Raw genomic sequence first — 25,164 nt, forward strand, 5'->3', positions numbered from 1 at the left:
CTAATAGCATGTTGGCACGCAAGGTAAACCATTATAACTCATAGATAATCAAGCATGGCACAAGCAACTATAATCTCTAAATGTCATTGCAACTATGTTTACTTCATAATAGCTGACTCAGGAACGATGAATCATCATATTTACAAAAACAAGAGAGGTCGAGTTCATACCAACTTTTCTCATCCCAATAAGTCCATCATATATCATCATCATTGCCTTTCACTTGCACGACCAAATGATGTGTATAATAATAAGAGTGCACGTGCATTGGACTAAGCTGGAATCTGCAAGCATTCAACTCGAGAGAGAAGACAAGTAATATGGGCTCTAAGTTAAATAAACAATCGTGCATATAAGAGCCACTTCAACAATTTAATCATGGTCTTCTCCTGCTGACCCCCAAAGAAAAGAAAAGAAATAAAAACTATTTACACGGGAAAACTCCCAACAAGCAAAAGAAGAACGGGAAATATTTTTGGGTTTTCTTTTTAATTACTACAGCAAAGAAATAAACTACTACTAATTTTTTTTTGTTTTTTCTTAAGGTTTATTAAACACACAAGAAGAAAGCAGGAAAAAGAAAATAAACTAGCATGGATATTACAGTGAAAGAGTGTGAGCACCGACATCTAGCAATGAGTGTGTGTGTGATCATGAATGTAATGTCGGTGGGAAATACATAGTCCCACAAGCTTAGGCTTTTGGCCTAAGTTGGTCTATTGCCAGGGATAGCCTGGCGGATACCCGTAGAAGAAGCTGGGGTCATACTGCGATGAAGAAGAATCTGACTGCCACTGACTGGTAGCCACCTCTGGATCCCTAGAATAAACAGACTGTCATGGAGGCTCATCTTGTGGCTCCGGTTCCGGGGCTGGTGTAGGATTCTGATAGGCTTGAACGGCCGCCCACAGAACAATGTGAGAACCTACAGACAAGTTCAACAAAGAGGGAGCAGACAAAGTAATAATGTCAGGGTGATGTTTATCAAAGTATAATTTATATTTGAGCTCCCCTTCACGACTCTTAACAAGAAAGTCATGCGCTAGCATACTCTTATAATCTAAATAAGCACGGGGCAACAATGTTTCATCTTTCTCCTCATGCCTAATAGGTATTTCAAAATATTCAGCTAAGCGCGAAGCATAAATGCCTCCAAAGATAGGGCCCTTAGTACGGTTTAGACTTAACCGTCTAGCAAGAATTCCACCCATACTAACAGAGTTATTGCGGTGTAAACCATAAAACAAAATAATAATATCAGGAACACTAAGGTTTCCACAGTTCCCACGTCCAATCAAGCAACGACTAGCAAATAAGGCAAAGTAGCGTAAAACAGGAAAATGTATGCTAGTAATCCTTGCATCAGAAACCTTCCTGGTTTCTCCCACAGTGATAGTGTTAATAAAAGCTTCTACTTCGTTATGGTGTGGTTCATCCAAGGTGCCCTCAAAGGGTATCTTGCAAACCTCGCAAAATTCAGCTAATGTCATCTCCTTAACAACGTCATATAAATGAAACTCTACTGATGCAGGTGATTTCTTAGGGAAAAAGTAGAAGTTTTGCACAAAAGTATTTGTGAGTAAGAGATGCTGATGACGTTGGTTGTGGAGGAAGTCGGTGAGGCCAGCATTCTCAATCAATAAATAGAAATCCTCATAAATCCCGGCTCTCCTCAAGAAGTCATCGGAAGGCCATTCACACGGCCGGACCTCCGCAGTGCGAGGCAAATTAAATTTGGGCTTCTACTCTTCTTCCTTTTGTTTTTCCTTCGAGCTTCGGCTCGACGATCCCCTTAAAAGTCTCTTCACTATTTTCTGAAATAATCTGGAATTTTTAGTAACTTCAAATAAAAGTGAACCAACTTCAATAAAATTGATAGCAACAACCCACAAGTGCCTGGAGCCTATAGCAAGCATTAGAACTACTTGGAACCATATAAATTTGACATGCAAGCTCAAGAACATGGTCACCTATGCAGCACAAATTTGCAATGAATAAAGCACTAGAACAAAAACTAATTGGACCATTGGAGAAGTTACATACCAAGGAACAATCTCCCCAAGCAGTTTTGCGAGAGGTGCTTTGAGCAAGGAGATCGAAAATCACAGCAACAGGGGCTGGAACTCGTGCTTGAGTTGGTTTTTCGTGTTTGTGTGAGGCAGAGGAAGAAGATGGGTGCAGGGATAAGTGGAGGAGGGCCACCATGGGCCCATGAGGAAGGGGGCGCGCCCAGGGGGGTAGGGCGTGCCCTCCACCCTCGTGGCCAGGTGGCAGCTCCGCCCGCGGTAATTTTTGCACAGTAAATCCTCAAATATTCCCAAAAAAATCATACTAAATTGGCATGGCATTCTGAGGACTTTTATTTTTGGGATATTTTTATATTGCACGGATAAGTCAGGAAATAGACAGAAAAAATACTATTTTACTTTATTTCTTCTAAATAGCAGAAAATATACAGAGGGTACAGAAAGTTGTGCTTCTAGTTTCATCCATCTCGTGATCCTCAAAATGAACCCACTAACAAGGTTGATCAAGTCTTGTTAACAAACTCATTCCTAATAACACGGAACCGGAGAAATTTCGAATAACACTAAGTTACCTCAACTGGGATATGAAAATCCCCAACAATAAGAATATCATACTTTTTCTTGATAGTAGGGAGAGGAAATTCAAAACCTTCAAATATAATCGATGGAATTTTTCCAATAGAGTTCATACTATAAACTTGAGGTTGTTTCCTCGGAAAGTGTATCGTGTGCTCATTGCCATTAACATGAAAAGTGACATTGCCTTTGTTGCAATCAATAACAGCCCCTGCAGTATTAAGGAAAGGTCTCCCAAGAATAATAGACATACTATCATCCTCGGGAATATCAAGAATAACAAAGTCTGTTAAAATAGTAACGTTTGCAACTACAACAGGCACATCCTCACAAATACCGACAGGTATAGTAGTTGATTTATCAGCCATTTGCAAAGATATTTCAGTAGGTGTCAACTTATTCAAGTCAAGTATACGATATAAAGAGAGAGACATAACACTAACACCGGCTCCAAGATCACATAAAGCAGTTTTAACATAATTTCTCTTAATGGATCATGGTATAGTAGGTACTCCTGGATCTCCAAGTTTCTTTGGTATTCCACCCTTAAAAGTATAATTAGCAAGCATGGTGGAGATTTCAGCTTCCGGTATCTTTCTTTTATTAGTAATAATATCCTTCATATACTTAGCACAAGGATTTGTTTTGAGCACATCAGTTAATCGCATACGCAAAAAGATGGGTCTAATCATTTCAGCAAAGCGCTCAAAATCCTCATCATCCTTTTTCTTGGATGGTTTCTTAGGAAAAGACATGAGTTTCTGAACCCATGGTTCCCTTTCTTTACCATGTCTCCTAGCAACGAAGTCTCTTTTATCATAACGTTGATTCTTTGATTGTGGGTTATCAAGATCAACAGCAGGTTCAATCTCTACATCATTGTCTTTGCTAGGTTGAGCATCAACATGAACATTATCATTAACATTATCACTAGGTTCATGTTCATCACCTGATTGTGTTTCAGCATCAGAAATAGAGATATCATTTGGATTCTCAGGTGGTTCAGCAATAGGTTCACTAGAAGTTTGCAAAGTCCTATCATTTTTCTTTTTCTTCCTTTTTGAAGAACTAGGTACATCAATATTATTTCTCTGAGAATCTTGCTCGATCCTCTTAGGGTGGCCTTCAGGATACAAAGTTTCCTGAGTCATTCTACCAGTTCTAGTAGCCACTCTAATAGCATAATCATTTTTCTTACTATTCATTTCATCAAGCACTTCTTTCTGAGCTTTGAGTACTTGTTCTACTTGAGTGGTCACCATAGAAGCATGTTTGCTAAAAAGTTTAAGTTCACCTCTAATATTAGCCATAAAATCACCCAAGCGTTTAATCATAAAGGTATTCTGTTTTAATTGTCTATGAAAATAAGCACTAAAGTCATCTTGCTTAAACATAAAGTCATCAAACTCATCCAAGCACTGACTAGCAATTTTAGTAGGAGGGACTTCAGCTTTATCATATCTATCGAGAGAATTTACCTTTACTACCTGTGTCGGGATATCGGGGTCAGGAGGTTTTTCAGTGAATAAGGAATTGAGATCATATACTTCTTCAGCAGGCGGTAAATTAAGACCGTGTATTTCTTCAATAGGAGGTAAATTCTTAACATCTTCAGCTTTAATACCTTTTTAGTTCATAGATTTCTTTGCCTCTTGCATATCTTCGGGACTGAGAAATAGAACACCTCTCTTCTTCGGAGTTGGTTTAGGGATAGGCTCAGTAATTGGCTCAGGAGCTGGCTCGGGAGTTGGCTCAGGAGGTGCCCAATTATTTTCATTTGTCGACATATTATTCAATAGAATTTCAGCTTCATCCGGTGTTCTTTACCTAAAAAGAGAACCATCACAACTATCCAGGTAATCTCCAGAAGCATCACTTAGTCCATTATAAAAGATATCAAGTATTTCAGGTTTCTTAAGAGGATGATCAGGCAAAGCATTAAGTAACTTGAGAAGCCTCCCCCAAGCTTGTGGGAGACTCTCTTCTTCAATTTGCACGAAGTTGTATATTTACCTCAAAGCAGCTTGTTTCTTATGAGCAGGGAAATATTTAGCAGATAAGTAATAAACCATATCTTGGGGACTACGCACACAACCAGGATCAAGAGAATTAAACCATATCTTAGCATCACCCTTTAATGAGAACGTAAATATTTTGAGTAAATAAAGGTAGCGCGATCTCTCATCATTAGTAAACAGGGCGGCTATATCATTTAACTTAGTAAGATGTGCCACAACAGTTTCAGATTCATAGCCATAGAAAGGATCAGATTCAACCAAAGTAATTATGTCTGGATCAACAGAAAATTCATAATAATCCTTATCGGGAACACAGATAGGTGAAGTAGCAAAAGCAGGGACGGGTCTCATTCTATCTCTAAGAGATTCTTTACTCCATTTAACTAGCAGCATCTTAAGTTCGAATCTATCCTGGCAAGCAAAAATAGCTGCAGAAGATTCCGCATCAAAAAGATAACCCTCAGGAATAGCAAGCATATTCTCATCATCACTCTCATCATCGTATTCAGATTCAATAATTTCTCTTTCTCTAGACCTAGAAATTTGTTCATCAAGAAATCCACCAAGGGGCACAGTTGTATCAAGCATAGAAGTGGTTTCATCATAAGTATCATGCATAGCAAAAGTGGCATCATCAATAACATGTGACATATCAGAATTCATAGCAGTAGCAGGTTTAGGTGTCGCAAGCTTACTTATAACGAAAGGAGAATCTAGTGCAGAGGTAGATGGCAGTTCCTTACCTCCCCTCGTAGTTGAGGGAAAAATAGTAGTTCGATTGTCTTTCAAGTTCTTCATAGTGTCCAGCAGATATAAGTCCCAAATGAGTCCAAGAATAGAGCTATGCTCCCCAGCAACGGTGCCAGAAAAAGGTCTTGATAACCCACAAGTATAGGGGATCACAACAGTTTTCGAGGGTAGAGTATTCAACCCAAATTTATCGATTCGACACAAGGGGAGCCAAAGAATATTCTCAAGTATTAGCAGCTGAGTTGTCACTTCAACCACACGTGGCAACTTAGTATCTGCAGCAAAGTGTTTAGTAGCAAAGTAATATGATAGTGGTGGTAACAGTAACAAAAGTAAATAAGCGAGAACCAGTATATGGAAAACTCGTAGGCACCGGATTAGTGATGGATAATTATGCCGGATGCGGTTCATCATGTAACAGTCATAACATAGGGTGACACAGAACTTGCTCCAATTCATCAATGTAATGTAGGCATGTATTCCGTATATAGTCATACATGCTTATGGAAAAGAACTTGCATGACATCTTTTGTCCTACCCTCCCGTGGCAGCGGGGTCCTACTGGAAACTAAGGGATATTAAGGCCTCCTTTTAATAGAGAACCGGAACAAAGCATTAGCACATAGTGAATACATGAACTCCTCAAACTATGGTCATCACCGGGAGTGGTCCTGATTATTTTCACTTCGGGGTTGCCGGATCATAACACATAGTAGGTGACTATAGACTTGCAAGATAGGATCAAGAACACACATATATTCATGAAAACATAATAGGTTCAGATCTGAAATCATGGCACTCGGGCCCTAGTGATAAGCATTAAGCATAGCAAAGTCATAGCAACATCAATCTCAGAACATAGTGGATACTAGGGATCAAACCCTAACAAAACTAACTCGATTACATGACAAATCTCATCCAACCCATCACCGTCCAGCAAGCCTACGATGGAATTACTCACGCACGACGGTGAGCATCATGAAATTGGTGATGGAGGATGGTTGATGATGACGACGGCGACGAATCCCCCTCTCCGGAGCCCCGAACGGACTCCAGATCAGCCCTCCCGAGAGAGATTAGGGCTTGGCGGCGGCTCCGTATCATAAAACACGATGATTGCTTTCTGATTTTTTCTCCCCGAAAGCCAATATATGGAGTTGGAGTTGGCGTCGGAGGGTCTCCAGGGGGCCCACGAGGTAGGGCGCGCCCCCCACCCTCGTGGACAGGGTGTGGGCCCCCTGGTCTCATCTTTGGTGAGGATTTTTTGTTATTTATTCTAAGATATTCCATGGAGTTTCAGGTCATTCTGAGAACTTTTGTTTTCTGCACATAAAACAACACCATGGCAATTCTGTTGAAAACAGTGTCAGTCCGGGTTAGTTCCACTCAAATCATACAAGTTAGAGTCCAAAACAAGGGCAAAAGTGTTTGGAAAAGTAGATACGACGGAGACGTATCATCGAGCCAACAACCGGCCAAGCGCTCTAGAGGTTCGACCTATCGGGGCTTGATGCCGGACAAAATGAGGCTGTTTGCTCGCTCCACTTGGCCGTTTGACTGCGGATGGGCAACGGACGCTAAGTACAATTGGATGCCCGGTGTCGCGCAGAAACGAGCCAAGGCGCCTTTGGCAAAGTTTGTGCCGTTGTCAGTGATGATGCTGTGTGGTATGCCGTACCGAGTGGTGATATCTGCAATGAAAGTCACATCAGTCAGACCATTCAACTTCTTGATAGGCTATGCTTCTATCCACTTGGTGAATTTTTCTACAGCGACAAGCAAATGAGTCATGACGGCACGTGCTGTCTTGAATGGTCCCAGCTTGTCCAGCACCCAGACCGCAAAGGGCCATGCAATGGGGATGGTCTTGAGTGCAGAAGCCGGCTAGTGCGGCTTGGAGCGGAACTTCTGGCACCCTTTGCATTTCTGGACCAAGTCATTGGCGTCTTCTATAGCAGTCAGCCAGAAGAACCCATGGCGGAAAGATTTGGCAACAAGTGCTCTTGAAGCCGCGTGGTGACCACACTCGCCTTGGTGGATATCTTTGAGGATTGCTTGGCCTTTCTCCGGCTCCACACAGCGCTGGTATAAACCAATGACACTGTGCCTCACCAGCTCTCTGTTGACAATGGTGTATGCTGCTGCCCGATGTTTCACTTGCCGGGCCGAGATCTCATCAGTCGGCAGCTTTTTGTTCACCGGAAAGTTGAGGATGGGCTGCGCCCATGACGGTGCTGCTATTTCTTCGACTGCCAAAACTGCAACTTGCACGAGGGCGGTTAGGCTGGGAGGTGGTGGGTTGGAGTCGGCTACCGCTTGTTGTGTCGATGAAGTCCCCGGGCCGACTGCTGCAGTCCCCGGGCCGGGTGCGACTGCCGCAGCCCCCGAGCCGCCTGCTGGAATCTCCCTGCCGACTACTGGGATCCTCAAGTCAGATCCGACTACTTTGGGGGGAGCCGGCACGAAGATGGAGTCTGATTCTGGTGACGGCTTGACAGACGGCTTGAGGAGGCGCTGTAGTGCGACGCCGGCTGGTATTGCTTGCCGGGTGGAGCCAATTCGTGCCAAGGCATCTACTTGCTCGTTGTCATTTCTTGGCACATGGAGGAATTCGCACCCTTCAAAGTATCCACTGAGCTGCTGGACGAGGAAGCGGTAGCTTGACATGTTTGCATCCTTGGCGTCCCAGTCGCCTGACGACTGCTGGACCACCAAGTCGGAGTCACCATAGCACAGGATCCGGCGACTGTCGAGTTCCTTGGAAAGCCGGAGCCCGTGTACGAGTGCCTCGTATTCAGCTACATTGTTGGAGGCAGAGAAATGGATGTGCAACACATATCTAAGTTTGTCGCCTTTGGGAGAGGTGAGGAAGATGCCGGCTCCCAGACCGGTGCGCATCTTGGAACCATCAAAGTGCATCCGCCAATGGGTGGAGTCCGGCACTGGTGGTAGGTACTGGGTCTCGGCCCAGTCGACGAAAAAGTCAGCTAGTGCTTGGGACTTGATGGCGGTGCGAGGCTGGTAGTAGATGGTGTAGGGGTCCAAATCTATGGCCCATTTGGCCACTCGGCCCAAAGCATCCCAGGTTCCAATGATCTCGGCAAGTGGAGCAGTGCAGAAAATAGTGATTGGGTGCTCTTAAAAGTTTGGCTTCAACTTCTTGGCAGCAAAATACATGCCGTAGCAGATCTTCTGATAGTGGGGGTAGTTCTGCTTGGAGGCGGATAGTACTTCACTCAGGTAATACACCGGCCTCCAGACTGGTAATGCCTTGCCATCTTCCTTGCGCTCCACAACTATGACTATGCTGACCACCCGGCTGGTGTCGGCGATGTAGAGGAGCATGGGCTCCTTAGCTATCGGAGCCGCCAGGACAGGCGGAGTGGTCAACATCTTCTTGAGCTAGAGAAAGGCCTCGTCCGCCTTGTCGTTCCACTCGAAAAAATGGTCTTCTTCATGAGATGGTATAGGGGAAGAGCCTTCTCGCCGAGCCGACTGATGAAACGGCTGATGGATGCCAAGCAGCCGATGAATTTTTGCACATCTAGCAATCGGGTAGGTACCTCCATCCTCTCGATGGCACTGATGAAATGGCTGATGGATGCCAAGCAGCTGATGAATTTTTGCACATCTAGCAGTCGGGTAGGTACCTCCATCCTCTCGATGGCTTTGATCTTCACAGGGTTGCATTCTATGCCGCTCTCTAAGACCAGGAAACCAAGAAGCTGGCCGGCTGGTACTCCAAAGACACATTTCTCCGGGTTGAGCTTGATCCGAAAACGGCAAAAGTTTTGAAAGGTTTCCTTGAGATCCTCTAGCAAGGTGTCATGCTTCTCTGTCTTCACCACAATGTCGTCCACATAGACGTGGGTGGTCTTGCCGAGTTGCTTGAGGAGACACTTCTGCATGCAACTCTCAAATGTGGCGCCAGCATTCCTCAAGCCGAACATCATGGTCAGGTAGCACAAGGCTCCGAATGGTGTGATGAAGGCGGTTTTCAGCCTATCGGTCGGGTTCATCTTGATCTGATGATACCCGGAGTATGCATCCAAAAAACTCAGCAGCTCACATCCGGCTATGGAGTCTATCACTTGGTCAATTCTTGGCAAAGCAAATGGATCTTTAGGGCAAGCTTTGTTGAGGCTGGCGTAATCAATACACATGCACCACGGCTTATTCTTCTTCAGCGCAAGGAGTGGGTTGGCTAACCATTCCGGGAAGAACACTTTGCCGGCTGCTAGAAGCCGGGCTATTTCTTCTCCAACGACTCTTCTCTTCTTCTCTGACAGGTGGCGCAAGGGCTGCCTGACGGGCTTGGCATCAGGTCGGACATGTAGCTTGTGCTCGGCAAAATCCGTCGGAACAACCAACATGTCCTTAGGAGACCATACAAAGATGTCCCGATTCTCACGGAGGAAATCGACGAGCTCGCTTTCCTATTTGCTGTCAAGGTTTGCGCCAATGACAGCGTGCCTCTCCCAGTGCTCGGGTCCAAGGGTATCTTCTTTGTTTCTTTTGCTAGCTTGAATGAGCCCTCAGCTTCCGACTCCTTGGGATTTGGCGACATTTCTGGCTGCTTGCCTGCCATTACCACAACCTGGTCAAGGAGCCGCATTACTGCCACGATCACGAGGGACTCGGCTCGCTGGCTGCTGTCTGCTGCACAGGCGTACGACTTCTTGTAGTCGCCAGTTATGGTTAGGATTCCGTTGGTGCTTGGCATCTTCATCTTGAGGTAGGCATAGTGGGGGACCGCCGTGAACTTGGCCAGGGCAGGTCGACCATGCAGCGCATGATAGGGGCTCCCAAGGTCCACCACCTTAAACCATACTGGCTCTCGGCGGAAATGATCTTTGTCTCTGAAGAGGACATCTATCTGAGTCTTGCCGATTGGTGAGCAAGAAAGGCCAGGAACTATGCCATGGAATACAGTCCGACTGGGCTAAAGCTGCCTCTGCTTGATTCCCAACTTCTCCATAGTGTCTCGGTACAGGATGTTGATGCTACTGCCGCCATATATCAGAACCCGTGAGAAGCGAGCAGCCCGCCTCTCTGTTGCGAAGGGCATAAGAACCAGGGGAGGGCATCACCTCCGGGTGGTCGGCCCTGGTCCAACTGATAGGCTTCTCAGACCAATGCATGAACTCGGGGGTCTCTGATGCTACTGCATGCACTTCTTGTTGCCAGTGCCGTCTGTTGTCCTTATCATTGGCCATGCTGGTGAACACGACATAAGCTCCATGCTCTTCAGGATATTCATCTTCTATTGCGCCGGCTGGCCGAACTACCGGCTACTGGGGAGGAGGAGGCGGCGGGCCGACAGGCGGAGGAGGCTGGAGTCCATATCCCTTGGCGATCCTGGTGAGCTAGTGGCATTTTCGAGTGGTGTGGTTGGACGGCTTCACGCCGCTGTGAAACTTGCAGGGTGCATCGAGAGTCTGCTCGTACGAGAAGGTGGGCAATCAGTTGGGCTTGCCACCCTTTTGACGCTTGGGAGGAGGCTGTTTCGGCTGCTGGTCTTCAATTGTCACCACCTGCCGGCTCGTGGAAGCCGGCTACATGGTCTTGCGCTTGTTGTCGTTTTGCTGCTGGCGCCGACTGGTGTCACCAGCCGGGGTCCGAGGAGCTTGCGGAGCCACCTTGCCAGATGTGTCAACTTGGATCTCCGCCTTCATGGAGGAGTTGTCCATAGCGTACTTGTCTGCTATGATCAGCAGTTCGTCGAGGGTTGCCGGCTCATCGCAGAAAAGCTGGTGCTTGAGGAGGGTGCCTTCTTGGCACCCGGCAGTGAAATACTCGATGGCCTGCACCTCATGCACGCCCTTGCAGGAGTTGTGCAGCTTGGCCCAGCGCGTCAGGTAGTGGCGAGTCAACTCTTTGAAGCCTTGGACGCACAAGGAGAGCTGGCGAGGCTTGGGAGGCTGCTTGTACGTGCTGGTGAAGTTGCGGACGAAGTCTTCGGTGAAATCAACCCAGATGTTGATGCTGCGGGGCTTCAGACTGTTCAGGCATGTCCGGGCTGTGACCTGCAGCATGAGCGGAACGTACTTCACAGCAACACACTTGTTGCCGTTTGCTATGCTGACGGCCGTGGAGTAGTCGACCAGCCAGTCCTTCGGCTTCACGGAGCCGGTGTACTTGGGTTTATCACTTGGGAGTGTGAACCCTTTGGGGAAAGGCTCATCGCGGATGCGGGAGCCAAAGCAAGGCGGGCCCAACGCGTCTTCTTCTTCTAGCGCTAGGGATCAGTTGAGGCGATCGATCCGGTGGCGTGCATCATTCTCTTCGATTCCTTCCCGGGGGCCAAGCTGGCCTCCAAGACTCGGATGATCAACAGGCGGCAAAGACACACGCCTCTCTCTGCGTTGGGGAGGCCGATAGTCGCCTGGTCGTTCCACCGCTCGTGGGCGTTCATCTTGGGTGCGCTCGATGGTGATGTGAGTCCGAGTGCGGCTAGTAGCCGGCTCCTTGTCTTGTCGCCCCTGGTTCCTTCCTATCGGCGTCTGGGAGGTCGCGCCATGTTCTCGGCGAGGCGGCTGATTCTCAGCCCGCGGGCCAGGCTCCGCCGCTCTGCGGGCCGGGTTTCGCCGCTCGGCGGCCGGCTTCTTGCTGTGTGGCGGCTGCGTCAAGGAGCTGCTGCACGCGGCCCATCATGCAACAATGCTCGTCGCCCTCCAGGTGCTCCAACTCTTCCGTCGCCGCCTGGGTGGCTTGTATGTTCTCTTGAGGCGTAGCGTAAGTCAGGAGGTCGTCCCCCAGCATGCTGGCGATGGCGCGCGTTGCCGGACAATGCCCACGCGGCTGGGCTCGCCATCAGCCGATGTACTGCCGATGGCACGATCAACTTCACGCTGGTAGGCCTTAGAGAGGCATCTCATCGAGGCCAGCTTCTGCGCGCTATCGAAAAGCGCCTTGTGGTGCTCCTCCAGCGCTTCGCCATCGGCGTCTTCGGGTATGGGTGCGGCCAGGTCTCGCAATGCCGCTAGCAGCGGATCCTGGCCACCTCCGCCAAAGTGCTCGCCGTGGGTGAGGACGAGCACCTCTGTGATGGTGCTGCCGCCGCTATCCCCGCGAGGGAGCGGCTCGTCGTAGACCACCACGTTGGTGGGGAAGCGTCAAGCGACGCCGTGTCAGAGTCGACAAGCATCGGGTCGGTGGAGCCAACCAACTCCAAGTCCACAGTAGGCTCGCTGACGACGTGGAGCTGGTCAAGGAGGCTGACAAGGCGGCTCTCAGGGCCGTCTGTGCCCGGATCAGATACAGGCTCGTCGGAGAGGTGAATCTCGCCAACAAGAGTAGCGAGGCATCTTGCTGCGTAGACGAACTCTGCGTCGTGCAATGCATCGGCGTAGACGCCATCTAGCGTGTCAAGCTGGCTGTGTTCGTCGGGAAGGAAGAAGGTTCCCGTCTAGAACAGGTCTCCGGGAGACGGTGCACCTTGCCACACGGTGGGCGCCAAATGTCGGGAGTTGGGTGCGACATATGCCAAAGGATGGCTTATCATGGTGGGAGCGAGTAGAACTTCGCCGGTGCCTGGAAGCGGGATGAGGCGTAGACATGAACGCCGGCGCACTTTACCCAGGTTCGGGGCTCTCCTAGGAGATAACACCCCTAGTCTGCTCTGCGGGGTCTCCGCATGATCACTTAAAGCATTAGTGAATACAAAGGTGCTCCTCGAGCTGTATGCTAGAGGTAGGAGAAGGCAGGGCTAGCTCTCTCCTCTCTCTATGGGTGAGTCTAGGTCTAACCGGTTGGGAACCCTTTGCATGGATGCCCTGGGGGGTTTATATAGGCCTACCCCCCAGGGGTACAATGGTAATCTGGCCAGGTGTAGGGCCCGGCTATCAGCGTCTCTGGTCGCAGGCTTCTCCACCGGCTGCTAGGGCCCGCCGCCTGGTGGGCCCCGCCGACCGGTCGGCTATGGAGCCAACAGGCCGCCTCCACCACTTGCGGGTCCTGCTGGCTGCTTGTTACTGTGGCCGCAATGCTAATGACGCATGCTTGGTCGGGGGGTGAGGGAGTCCTGGACTAGGGGGTGTCCGGATAGCCGAACTATCATCTTTGGCCGGGCTCCAAGACTATGAAGATACAAGATTGAAGACTTCGTCCCGTGTCCGGATGGGACTTTCCTTGGCGTGGAAGGCAAGCTTGGCGATACGGATATGTAGATTTCCTACCATTGTAACCGACTCTGTGTAACCCTAACCCTCTCCGATGTCTATATAAACCGGAGGGTTTTAGTCCGTAGGACGAACAACAATCATACCATAGGCTAGCTTCTAGGGTTTAGCCTCCTTGATCTAGTGGTAGATCTACTCTTGTACTACCCATATCATCAATATTAATCAAGCAGGAGTAGGGTTTTACCTCCACCGAGAGGGCCCAAACCTGGGTAAAAACATCGTGTCCCTTGTCTCCTGTTACCATCCGCCTAGACGCACAGTTCGGGACCCCCTACCCGAGATCCGCCGGTTTTGACACCGACATTGGTGCTTTCATTGAGAGTTCCTCTGTGTCGTCATCTATAGGCCCGATGGCTCCTGCGATAGTCAACAACAACGCGGTCCAGGCTGAGACTTTTCTTCCCGGACAGATCTTCGTATTCGGTGACTTCGCACTGCGGGCCAATTCACTTGAGCATCTAGAGCAGATCGAAAGCTACGTCCCTGGCCGTTAGGTCAGATTTGGAAGTTTGAACTATATGGCTGACATCTGCGGAGACTTGATCTTCGACGGATTCGAGCCACGGCCTAGCGCGCCGCACTGTCACGATGGGCCTGATTTAGCTTTGCTGCCGGACAGTGCCCTGGATGCCGCACAAGAGTCCGCTCCGACCCTTAGCTCGGAGCCGACTGCGCCGATCGAGGATGGGTGGCTGGACACCGCCTTGGGGGCTGCTACCTCTATGGCGATAGAGCCGAATACCAATCCTATCCCTTGTAAAGCTCGTGACTCCAAGGTGCCGGACTCCTTTCCGGACCCCGAGCCTCCCGTGCCCCTGCCAATCGAACCCGATCGGGCACCGATCATGGAGTTCACCGCCGCGGACATCTTTCAGCACTCGCCTTTTGGCGACATCCTGAATTCACTGAAGTCTCTCTCTCTATCAGGAGAGCCCTGGCCGGACTATGGTCAGGAAGGTTGGGATGCGGACGACGAAGAAATTCAACGCCCACCCACCTCCACCCACTTTGTAGCCACTGTCGATGACTTAACCGATATGCTAGACTTCGACTCCGAAGACATCGACGGTATGGACGACGATGCCGGAGACGACCAAGAACCAGCGCCTACAGGGAACTGGAAGGCCACCTCAACTCACGATGTATATATGGTGGATACACCTAAAGGAAGCGATAACGAGGAACACCGGGACGCTGCGAAGGATAGTTCCCTTGAAAAACAGTCAAAACGGCGACATAAGCGCCGCTCGAAGTCCCGCCTCGACAACGACAGCACCCATACAGACCCAGCCATAGAGCAGGGGGAACCGGTGGACGACGAACATGCCCCCGAGCAACCATCCGAACAGGATGAATTGGATAAGCAATCCGTCCCCGGCGAAAACAATAGTCCGGACGATCTCACGCCGGACACATCGTTGGAGCAGAAGAACCTCCACAAAAGGCTCGTCGCCACTGCACGAAGTCTGAAGAAGCATAAGCGGAAGCCCAAAACAGCGGAAGACGTACTCAGAATGAGATGGAGCAAAGTACTCAAGACCGCAGACAAATACGGCGATAGTCGCCAAGCAAAAAGCTACCCGAGGCGCAAACTACTGCCCGAATTTGACGAGGAGGCCGTAGAGCCCCCACAATCAAAGAACAAAGAGGCCGCCCGGTCGGATAGACGACCACATGACAAACAAAGAGCGGCAAGCGGCGCCGCACACAAGCCGGCACGTGATCCACATAAGGATCCTCACAAAAAGGATGGCCCGGTCAGGTCCATCTATGGGTCAAGAAAGCAAGCTCCAGAAAGCAATACAACACGTCGAGTATTCAAACATCACGGCACACCCAAATACTGGGGCGCCGCACACCCCTTATGTTTCACCGATGAGGTGCTGGATCATGAATTTCCAGCGGGATTCAAGCCCGTAAACATAGAGGCATACGACGGAACAATAGACCCTGGAGTCTGGATTGAGGATTACATCCTGCACATACATATGGCTAGAGGAGATAACCTCCATGCCATAAAATACTTACCCCTCAAGCTCAAAGGGCCATCCCGGCATTGTCTCAAAAGCCTCCCAGAAAATACCATTGGAAGTTAGGAAGAGCTCGAGGATGCGTTTCGGGCAAATTTTCAGGGGACTTATGTCCGCCCTCCGGATGCAGACGATTTAAGGCACATTACTCAACATCCCGGAGAGTCAGCCCGCAAATTCTGGAACAGGGTCCTCACCAAAAAGAACCAAATAGTCGACTGTCTGGACGCCGAAGCCTTAGCAGCCTTCAAACATAATGTCCAAGATGAATGGCTCGCCAGACACCTCGGCCAGGAAAAGCCAAGAACAATGGCCGCACTAACAAGCCTCATGACCCGCTTTTGCGCGGGAGAGGATAGCTGGCTGGCAAGATGCAGCACCAGTGACCCAAGTACATCCGAGGTCAGGGATGGAAATGGGAAACCGCGACGTAGCAAGGACCAGCGCCGGACTAAGGGAAATGGCCCAAAGAGCACGGCAGTCAACGCCGGATTCAAAAGCTCTCGGCCGAAAAACAAAACACTGCCTCTCAAGGACAACAGCGACGAGCTATCCAACCTAAACAAAATCTTGGACAAGATATGCCAAATCCACAGTACCTCCGGGAAGCCTGCAAACCACACCCACAGAGATTGTTGGGTCTTCAAACAGTCCGACCGACTTAATGCTGACTACAAGGGGCTCGACACACCAAGTGAGGACGATGACGAACTCCACAAGCAGAGCACCGGAAAACAAAGGAATTTCCCACAAGAGGTCAAAACAGTAAACTCACTTCAAGTGACAACAGGCGAAAATAGAGCGGCGCCCATTAAAGTACGCGCCGCACGGCCCACCCCAGCGGAGTCCCAACACTGGATGTCAAAACCAATCACTTTCGACCATCGGGATTACTCCGGAAGTATCCGGAACGCAGGATGGACTGCTCTGATATTAGATCCTATAATCGATGGACTACAATTTACACAAGTCCTAATGGATGGCGGCAGTGATCTAAACCTGCTATATTAGGATACAATCCGCAAAATGGGGATAGACCCAACCAAAATACGCCATAGCAACACTTCCTTTAGAGGAGTGATGCCAGGCCCATGTGCCCATTGTACAGGCTCTCTACCACTAGAAGTTCTGTTCGGCTCACCCGACAACTTCCTTCGCGAAAATTTAGTTTTCCACATCGCCCCATTTAAATGTAGCTATCAAGCACTATTGGGACGCGAAGCTTTCGCCCGCTTTAACGCAATACCGCATTATGCATCTCTTACACTTAAAATGCCCGGTCCACGCGGCATCATCTCATTAAAGGGAAAACTCGAGTGTTCCTTGAATATGGAAGAAAGTGAGACTGCCTTGACAGCCACACATTAATCCGGCTTTGCTGATCAAAGCACCTAAATAGGTCATTCAGATCTCGGACATGGTTAGGCGAGTCCGACATAAATAAATAAGGGGCTTACTAGCCACGTACCCCCTTACAAGGGGCTGCACGCATGTACAATAGGAGACAAAAAAGCTCAATTTTATTCATTTTTCAAATTATACTCTGTTTATACATTTTTCGCACGATCCTTTTTTTTCAACTAGGTTCTTCTCTTTTACAGATGAACACCATGCTACACCCGTCCAGGATACGGCACAACGGAGACATAGGCGCAGACGTGCAGTAGGGACCCGTTGCAAGGATTCTTTTCAGATTAAGACCCTACGTAAATCTTTCTTACTGTCTCTTGTTGATACACATCCCCCGGTTTCTCACTATAACCAAGGAGGAGGCTGGCGTTTTGGCATCGGCCGTGTCAGAAATTTTTGCGTGTACCTGGACACTAGGGGCTTAGGGCATTGTTCTGCCCGTTTTCATAAAGACAAAATACCTTAGGGAGTGTCCGGCGTCTCGAGTTAGGCCTTATATGCATCAGCTCCGAATCATGTCTTTGGTGAAATGTTCGGTTTGCCCGGCTCCTGTGTTTTGCGGCATTACGTTCCGCTCTATCGGCTAACACGGCACTAGGAGAACTACTGCGATTGTGCCCCGGTTCGTCCAGGTGAGCACCTCAGTAGAGAAAGCCGAAAACTGACTGTCATGATATAGTGAGAGACTGGTCAACCACTCGATCGACCACCGGAATATTTAGAATTCCTCCGCTTTAACGAAGGACCGTTTCTCGGTCAGGTACGCGCCCCGAAATTCGGAGAGGGGCTATATAGTAGCCCCACCATCGAACTCCTATGGCTAAGTGAAAGTGATAAAGCATTATAGTCTGGTTGCCTAGTTTGCTACGCTACCACCTCCTTCACAGGACCAAGACGTTGGATTAAGTGTGAAAATGCAGTTTTTTTTGCAAACACCCCCGCACTATGTGCGTGGGGGCTGAAGTCAAAGACTGCCATCTTTCAGGTTATATACACATATACATTAACGGTCGCACATGAGGTATTTTAATACTTGAACGCACAAGTATAAAAAGCCCGTATATTATATTTGAAACATGGTTTCACAAATCATACATGTCATTTGAACATAACATTTTTCGAGCACTGCGTCTCTATTAAACGAGCGCCCTACAGGACTTCCTCAAAATAGTGCTCGGCAGGTAATCGGCTTCTGTCTGAATCCTGGGATGCAACGTCGGTGGCCTTCATCTCTGCGCAGTTTGTTTTGACACGGGCGAGAGCCATCTGTGCACCCTCTATGCATGCCGACTATTTCATTGCATCGGTATGCGGCACCGCATCAAGGAACTGCTGCACCAAGCCAACGTAACTCTTCGGCTCGGGCCTTTTTGGCCACAAATGAGTCACTACGTCCTTCATGGCAAGTCCGGACAACCTATTTAGCTCAGCCCATTCGGCTAACCAATCGGTTAATGGAAGTGGATGCTCTGGACTATGGAACTGTGACCAAAAAAGCTCTTCCATTCCGTGATCCTTTTGGCCTCGGAAGTGTGCGACCGCGTCTGCGGCACTCGCCGCCAAATTCAGATAAGCATCCTCTGCACCCCACAGTTGGCCCAACTGAGCATACTTCGGATCCGTGAACTTCCTCTGCAGCAGAAAGGGCTTTCCAGCCGCAATATCCCCGGCTTGACGTAGCTCCTCCTTCATAGCTCTCATCGCGAAGCGGGCATCCTTGGCTTCGGTGGTGGCCTTCTTCACGACCTCTTGCTCCGCTCGGCGTTCTCTTTCAAGAAACTGGCAGCGGTCGGTAGCATCCTTCAGCTTCACGGCCATTTCGGCCATTTCCTCCCTGCTCCGGCAGTGAGCAGCCTGTTCGGCTTTTAGCTCTTCGGCCGCCTTCAAGGCAGCCGCATTACTTTTTCTGGCTTGCTCCTTGGCTCAGGCGAGCTCTATCCGAAGGTCCTCCATAGCAGCGGCACCATCTGCATTAAGCATACATGTTGTAAGGCACAGGCGTCAAGCTCCCTTACCAGGTGTCCGCGGAGAAGCCACATACCTTGTGACTCGTCAAGTCGCTTATTGACGAGCGCGATGTCTGCATCCGCAACGTCAAGTTGCCGCTTCAGTTCGGCAAATCTATCAGTCCGTCTAGCCACCGAACGCTCCGCCACCTATATAGGAAGGGAGACATCTTACAACTGAGATTATGATCCTCGACACGCTGTCGCTTTTGACAACGTACCGGGTCTTAGGGGCTACTATCTATACAGGGCACATTCTATATGCAAAACTGTCAAAAGATATATCATTTTTGTGTACCTCAAACCCCGTCAGTAAACTTCTGACGGCCTCATGCAACCCGCTCTCAGCGGATGAAATCCTTTCAATCACCGTACCCATTAACCTACGGTGATCTTCTGAGATAGACGCTCGCCCAAGCAGATCCTTCAGCTCCTCCGACTGTACACCAGTTGGTGCCGAACCTTCCGGCCCCACCGGACTCGAGAAAACCCTCCCCGACGACACCTCAGGGTCGTCCGCCCCACCTGACAGTGCGGCAGATGGAGGCGTTTCGCTCTCCATCATCTCCGGACGAAGATCCCCCGAAGATGAGCTCTGCTGAGAAGGGCTGAGATCCGAACTACAAGGTAATAACTTCGTTCATCTTCAGAAATAAAAACATGGATGTCCTTTGTTACAAAACTCCCCTTTCTACTTACGGCTTGCTAGAGGGCTGATTTTCTTGGGGAAATAGTGTAGCCGGGGCTCCTCCCAGCGCAGAACCCTCTGGTGAAGATTTCTTCCCCCGCTTTGAGGCCTTGGCCTCCGGATCTTCAGAAGTGGTCCGCTTCTCCCCCTGGAGGGAGGGATTCTTGATCCCCCCTTTCTTGAGAACCTCCTTAGCGGAGGCGGTAGCTTTCCTGTTCCCCCCTTCGCCCTCTTCCGAAGGCGCAACCTCCAACATCTTGGTTAACACAGGATCCGGCGTGGTCTCAGGGAGGGGGGCAGGACACCTTATTAGTTTTGCTTTTGCTATCCATTCCTGTTCAAGGGACAGCTCTTTAAAGGGCAAGTTTATGATAAATGTATGGATAGCATGTCCGGGCAAAGCACTACTTACTTGAGTATCCGGGCGATTGCAGCTCAGACATGCGTCCTCGGTCAAGTCCGGACACATCTCTGGTGATCAGAAGAACAGTTTATACATCTCCACGGGCGTCGCACCCATCAAGTGTTGGGGAGCTCGCGTTCCCTCCGGATTGAATTATCACAGGCGGAGGGGGCGACGTTTGTAGGGCAGAAGGCGCCGAATCAGCATGGCCTGCGCCACTACAACCAGATTGATCTCCCTCTCTTGGAGGTCTCGAATACGGCCCTACAACATTGGTACGTCCTTGGACGGCCCCCAGTCAAGGCCTTTGTTGACCCATGACGCCAGCCGTTGTGGAGGGCCCGAGCGAAAGGTAGGCGGCGCAGCCCATCTGGTGCCCCTGGGAGCGGTGATGTAGAACCACTCCTGTTGCCACAAACCAAGCTCCTCTTCAAAAAAGCCCTCGGGCCATGGAGTGTCAGCCCTCTTGCTTATAACTGCCCCTCTGCACTCTGCCTGCCACCCCTCGATCATCTTCGGCTCCATGTTGAAGGTCTTGAGCCACAATCCGAAGTGAGGGGTAGTGCGGAGGAAGGCTTCGCATACAACAATGAACGATGAGATGTGGAGGATGGTCTTCGGATCCAAGTCATGGAATTCCAGCCCATAATAAAACATGAGCCCCCTCACGAAGGGGTCCGTCGGGAAGCCTAGACCCCGACGGAAGTGAGACACGAACATCACGCTCTCACTAGGCTCGGGAGTAGGAATGACTTGCCCTTGGGCAGGCAGCCTATGCGAAATTTCGCCGGTTAGATACCTGGCATCTCTCAGCTTTAGCACATCTTCTTCCGTGACGGAAGAAGGCATCCACCGGCCTTGTAAGTCAGAGCCGAACATTGTCGAAGGTCTGAAGCGCCTGAATCTGGAGCCTTGGGTGTTGGAACTGAGGCGAGGGGCGGATTCGATTGAGATTGAAGAAAAGGAACAGGCATTGGTCTCATTATAAAGGGGTTGAATACCAAGAGCCGTCCCCGTGACCGTCTGGGACTCGCCTTTGATGGAGGGGCGCGCCAACGGGCGCGGTTGGGTTACCCACGCCCGTATTAATGAGAATCCCGGAATAAGGGGACAAGATCTCTGCTTTGACAAGACACGCCAAGGAAACCACTTCGCTAAATGCGCTGAGGTGGAATAGTAAAAACAATTCGAATAAAGGCTTTGCCATGGTGTGACGTCATGCCACGAGATACGTCGGCAGATTGAACTTGTGTAAACATTATTCTCTCTATGGTGGTATGTGGAACTTATTTTGCAGAGCCGGACACTATCCTGGTGTTCAAAACCTTCTATGAATTATTCGGAGGAGGAACCCGCCTTGCAATGCCGAAGACAGTATGCGCGCAGGACTCTTCGTCATTGAAGCTTGGTTCAGGGGCTACTGAGGGAGTCCTGGACTAGGGGGTGTCCGGATAGCCGAACTATCATCTTTGGCCGGACTCCAAGACTATGAAGATACAAGATTGAAGACTTTGTCCCGTGTCTGGATGGGACTTTCCTTGGCGTGGAAGGCATGCTTGGCGATACGGATATGTAGATTTCCTACCATTGTAACCGACTCTGTGTAACCCTAGCCCTCTCTAGTGTCTATATAAACCAGAGGGCTTTAGTCCGTAGGACGAACAACAATCATACCATAGGCTAGCTTCTAGGGTTTAGCCTCCTTGATCTCGTGGTAGATCTACTCTTGTACTACCCATATCATCAATATTAATCAAGCAGGAGTACGGTTTGACCTCCACCGAGAGGGCCCGAACCTGGGTAAAAACATCGTGTCCCTTGTCTCCTGTTACCATCCGCCTAGACGCACAGTTCGGGACCCCCTACCCGAGATCCGCCGGTTTTGACACCGACAGGGGGCGTGGCTACAGTCCCGCCGTCCGGCGGGAGGTCACTGTAGCCTCACCGCGTCTCTTCTGGTTAATGGCGCGTGAACCCCGAGGGGGATAGTAGGCCGCCTGCTAGAGACCGGTCTCCCTCGGGTCTGACTGGTCAGGCCCTGCCGCCCTCCAGGCTCTCGCTGCCTGGTAGGGCCCGCCGCCTATAGGCCATACCAACAGGCCGTCATGGGAACAGGGCTCTGCCTGACAGGGGTGACGTTGAGGGTGGAGCGGCAACAATGCCACGCAGTGCGGAGATCTCCACCTGTACGGGGCACTGTGGCCGCACCCAGCCCTGAATAAGGAGGTGATGGGCTACACTGTAGCCACATCCTGTCTTGTCTTCTTAATGGGGGCATAGACTTTTCGGGCATTGTGGGCCGCCTGCTAGGAGCCGGCCTTTCTGGAGGCCGCCTGCTAGGAGTCGACCCGTCTTGGGGCCGTCTTCTGGTGCTTGGCCGTCTTCTGGTAGCCAGCCTCTTGAGCCATCCGGCCTCCAAAAGGCTGTACTTCATCCTTGATGCTTGAGGTGCGCAGCCGGCTCAATGTCTTGGAATGCTCAGGGACTCGGGTTAGGCTACCCGTGGCCTATTACTCCGATACTAAGTAAATTTCATTCTCGAACTCTAGGGGCTTGTCCATTGATGTCTATGTGATGCTTGTTATCAGCTAATCTCAAACTGTTTCCCTGTATCCTATTCTATTGAATAACTTGGAGTCCTTTTATTTGTATCCAGAATGAGTTTGATTTCACAAGTTCTATAAAGTAAACAATGCAACTTGTTACTGTGTATCTGATGTTGGTAAGGGAACAATTAAAAAATTTCTTTGGCTATGTGAATTGTCTGTTTTCCACCTGATAATCCATAATTATTAGTTTGCCTAGCAATTATTCATGCATTTTCGTGAATGTTCTCAAATTTTATAATCTTATTTACTTGTTAATTATTCAGAGTTGGCATATGCCGAAAGAAACACTTTGAGAAGAACTCAAATTTACACTTCGTGAAGTAATTGTCACTAAATCTATGGTCTAATGCATGATTGTGACTTGTGTTATTTTATATAGGTAGCCCAACAACCCGTTGGGCATCAGTTGTACTTGGAGCTGGTGTGGGGATAGGGGCTGCGTTCACTGAATGCTCATACATATTCAATGGTTCTCCTCCAAACTGGTCGGCCCCTGAATGCTCATACATATTCAATGGTTCTCCTCCAAAGTGGGGAAAGGTAAGCATTTCTCTTCTCCCCTTACCCTCAGTTCGTCTCCTTCCTCCAGCTGCTTGTTGCACCATAGCAAGTAATTATTTTTTTCAGAGAGGAGAAGATGAAAGGTCTTGCAATCCAACTTACCTATATTCTTGAACAAATGAACCACAATACTTTGCAACACACGAGTTTCAAACTGAATAAATTACGTTGGCCACCTGTATTTATAAAATTTACCCTGTATATGCACTGTGCTTGTCATTCGTTAGTTAGCAACTCAACTCGACTCATGCTGATTGCAAAATTTGAAATCACTAGTGCAGTTTGCATCTTTGTAACTGAACATGTTATAACATCAATATTAACAGTAAAAAATGGACTTTGTATGTGTAGTATAAGCAAGTTCAAGTGATTTTGCGAATCTGCTTTCCTTTGGTTATGCGTAAGATTTCACAATCATTTTGTATTTAGTTTAGAAACTGAAAATGAAGAGAGCTGCCTTTCCTTTTGTTATACATGCAGCCATGTGCTTGACGCCACCTTATGCATGCGTTTTCTGCTCCTATCTGCTTGTCAAGCAAAAATCTGTTGCTGTGAGAGGAGGACGACGAGGCGAGTGGATGCTCCAACCCTGCTACTGCCCACACGATAGAAGGTCATCTCTCTCTCTCTCTCTCTCTCGTTTTTTATTCCTCTCTCCGATGAGAGTTTGGTGCAACCTACCTCATAGTTGTGCCCTTGGTAGAGTGATTTGTTTGACATGTTGTTGATCTGAAGTAAAACCACTTAATCATCCTCTTCCTTTTTTTTAAAACAATCCAGTCTTGTCATTGTTTCCTCGTGTATGGTAATTTGAAGAAAGAACAATGCTATTCCTGTCTGGGATTGTGGTCTATTGGGGACTTGAACACTGCTTTGTTCTTCAAAATTACAGCGTGTTTGCTCCTAGTGCTCAATCATATTCTGTCCTAGATCATTATCCACTTAGGCCGTTGATCTGCATAATGCACACATTCATTGTAATATGTAAGATGCGTATGATATGTTTCGAATATGACCAATGGTAAACTTACTGACTTACTGATTCCTGAGTTTTATCTTCATGCTTTTTGTTCCAAGTGTTAAGCAGGAATTGATTGGGCTGTCATATGATTTTTTTTAATCTTTGCTAATGTGAATTGTGAAATGTTGGTTAAACTTAATCTGATCATCACCAAACTTTCTACCTCAGTTCTGTTTTAGTAGTGACGCAAACTGCTTACAGCAAATAGGCTGCAGTATGTGGAGTCCTAAGTCCAAAAAGTAGGTCTGGACACGTTTATTATTATAGTTATTACTTGGTAAATTTAGTAAGAACTAGTAAGAGTTAAATCAACTGTGTGGGCAGCATTAACATAGGTGCTCCTCTGTCGTGTTGCTACGTACTTGGTAGTTCGACCTTCTCCACCGATTAGTGAGCTCCGCCACCGAACGTAGCTCATGTGTTGTGTTGCTATTCTAGCCAAAGGTTTTCTATCAATTTATGCACTTTTTCATTGAGTGCCTTTGTTTTAAACTATGAGATATGCCTATGTTTAATTCTGAAATCTCAATGCAATCTTATGTTGTTGCAAAAGGTAATTTTGGGGCAAATTCCATTGCTGTAGGATAATGAGATGTTGAAGCAGCAAACGGAATCCATGACACTGAAGTGCAATTGCGGCAAATTATCTCTATTTTCTTTTTCATTTTTCTTATTATTGGAGTGAGAACAGGTAGAATGAGGAACTATGTGATAGTAGATACAACAACTGTAGAAAAAGAAACTTATGTTTGCAATTGTTAATGACATACATGCTTGCATGTTCTTTGAAGTGGTCAATTGTGAGTACCAATGCATAATGATGGGGATTTGGCTCATTTATTGGCTTCGATGTCTAGTTAACCATGAAATAGGAGCCCATGT

The 25,164-nt window shown here is 48.7% G+C and overlaps 1 pseudogene; it reads left to right on the top strand.

The window, feature by feature from the left end:
* Window positions 1-23,515, top strand: part of LOC123191689 (uncharacterized) — a 68,614-nt pseudogene extending 45,099 nt beyond the window's left edge.
* Window positions 23,516-25,164: the final 1,649 nt, after the last annotated feature.

This window comes from Triticum aestivum, chromosome 2A (assembly GCF_018294505.1).
Source record: "Triticum aestivum cultivar Chinese Spring chromosome 2A, IWGSC CS RefSeq v2.1, whole genome shotgun sequence".
In the NCBI taxonomy this organism is placed as follows: domain Eukaryota; kingdom Viridiplantae; phylum Streptophyta; class Magnoliopsida; order Poales; family Poaceae; genus Triticum; species Triticum aestivum.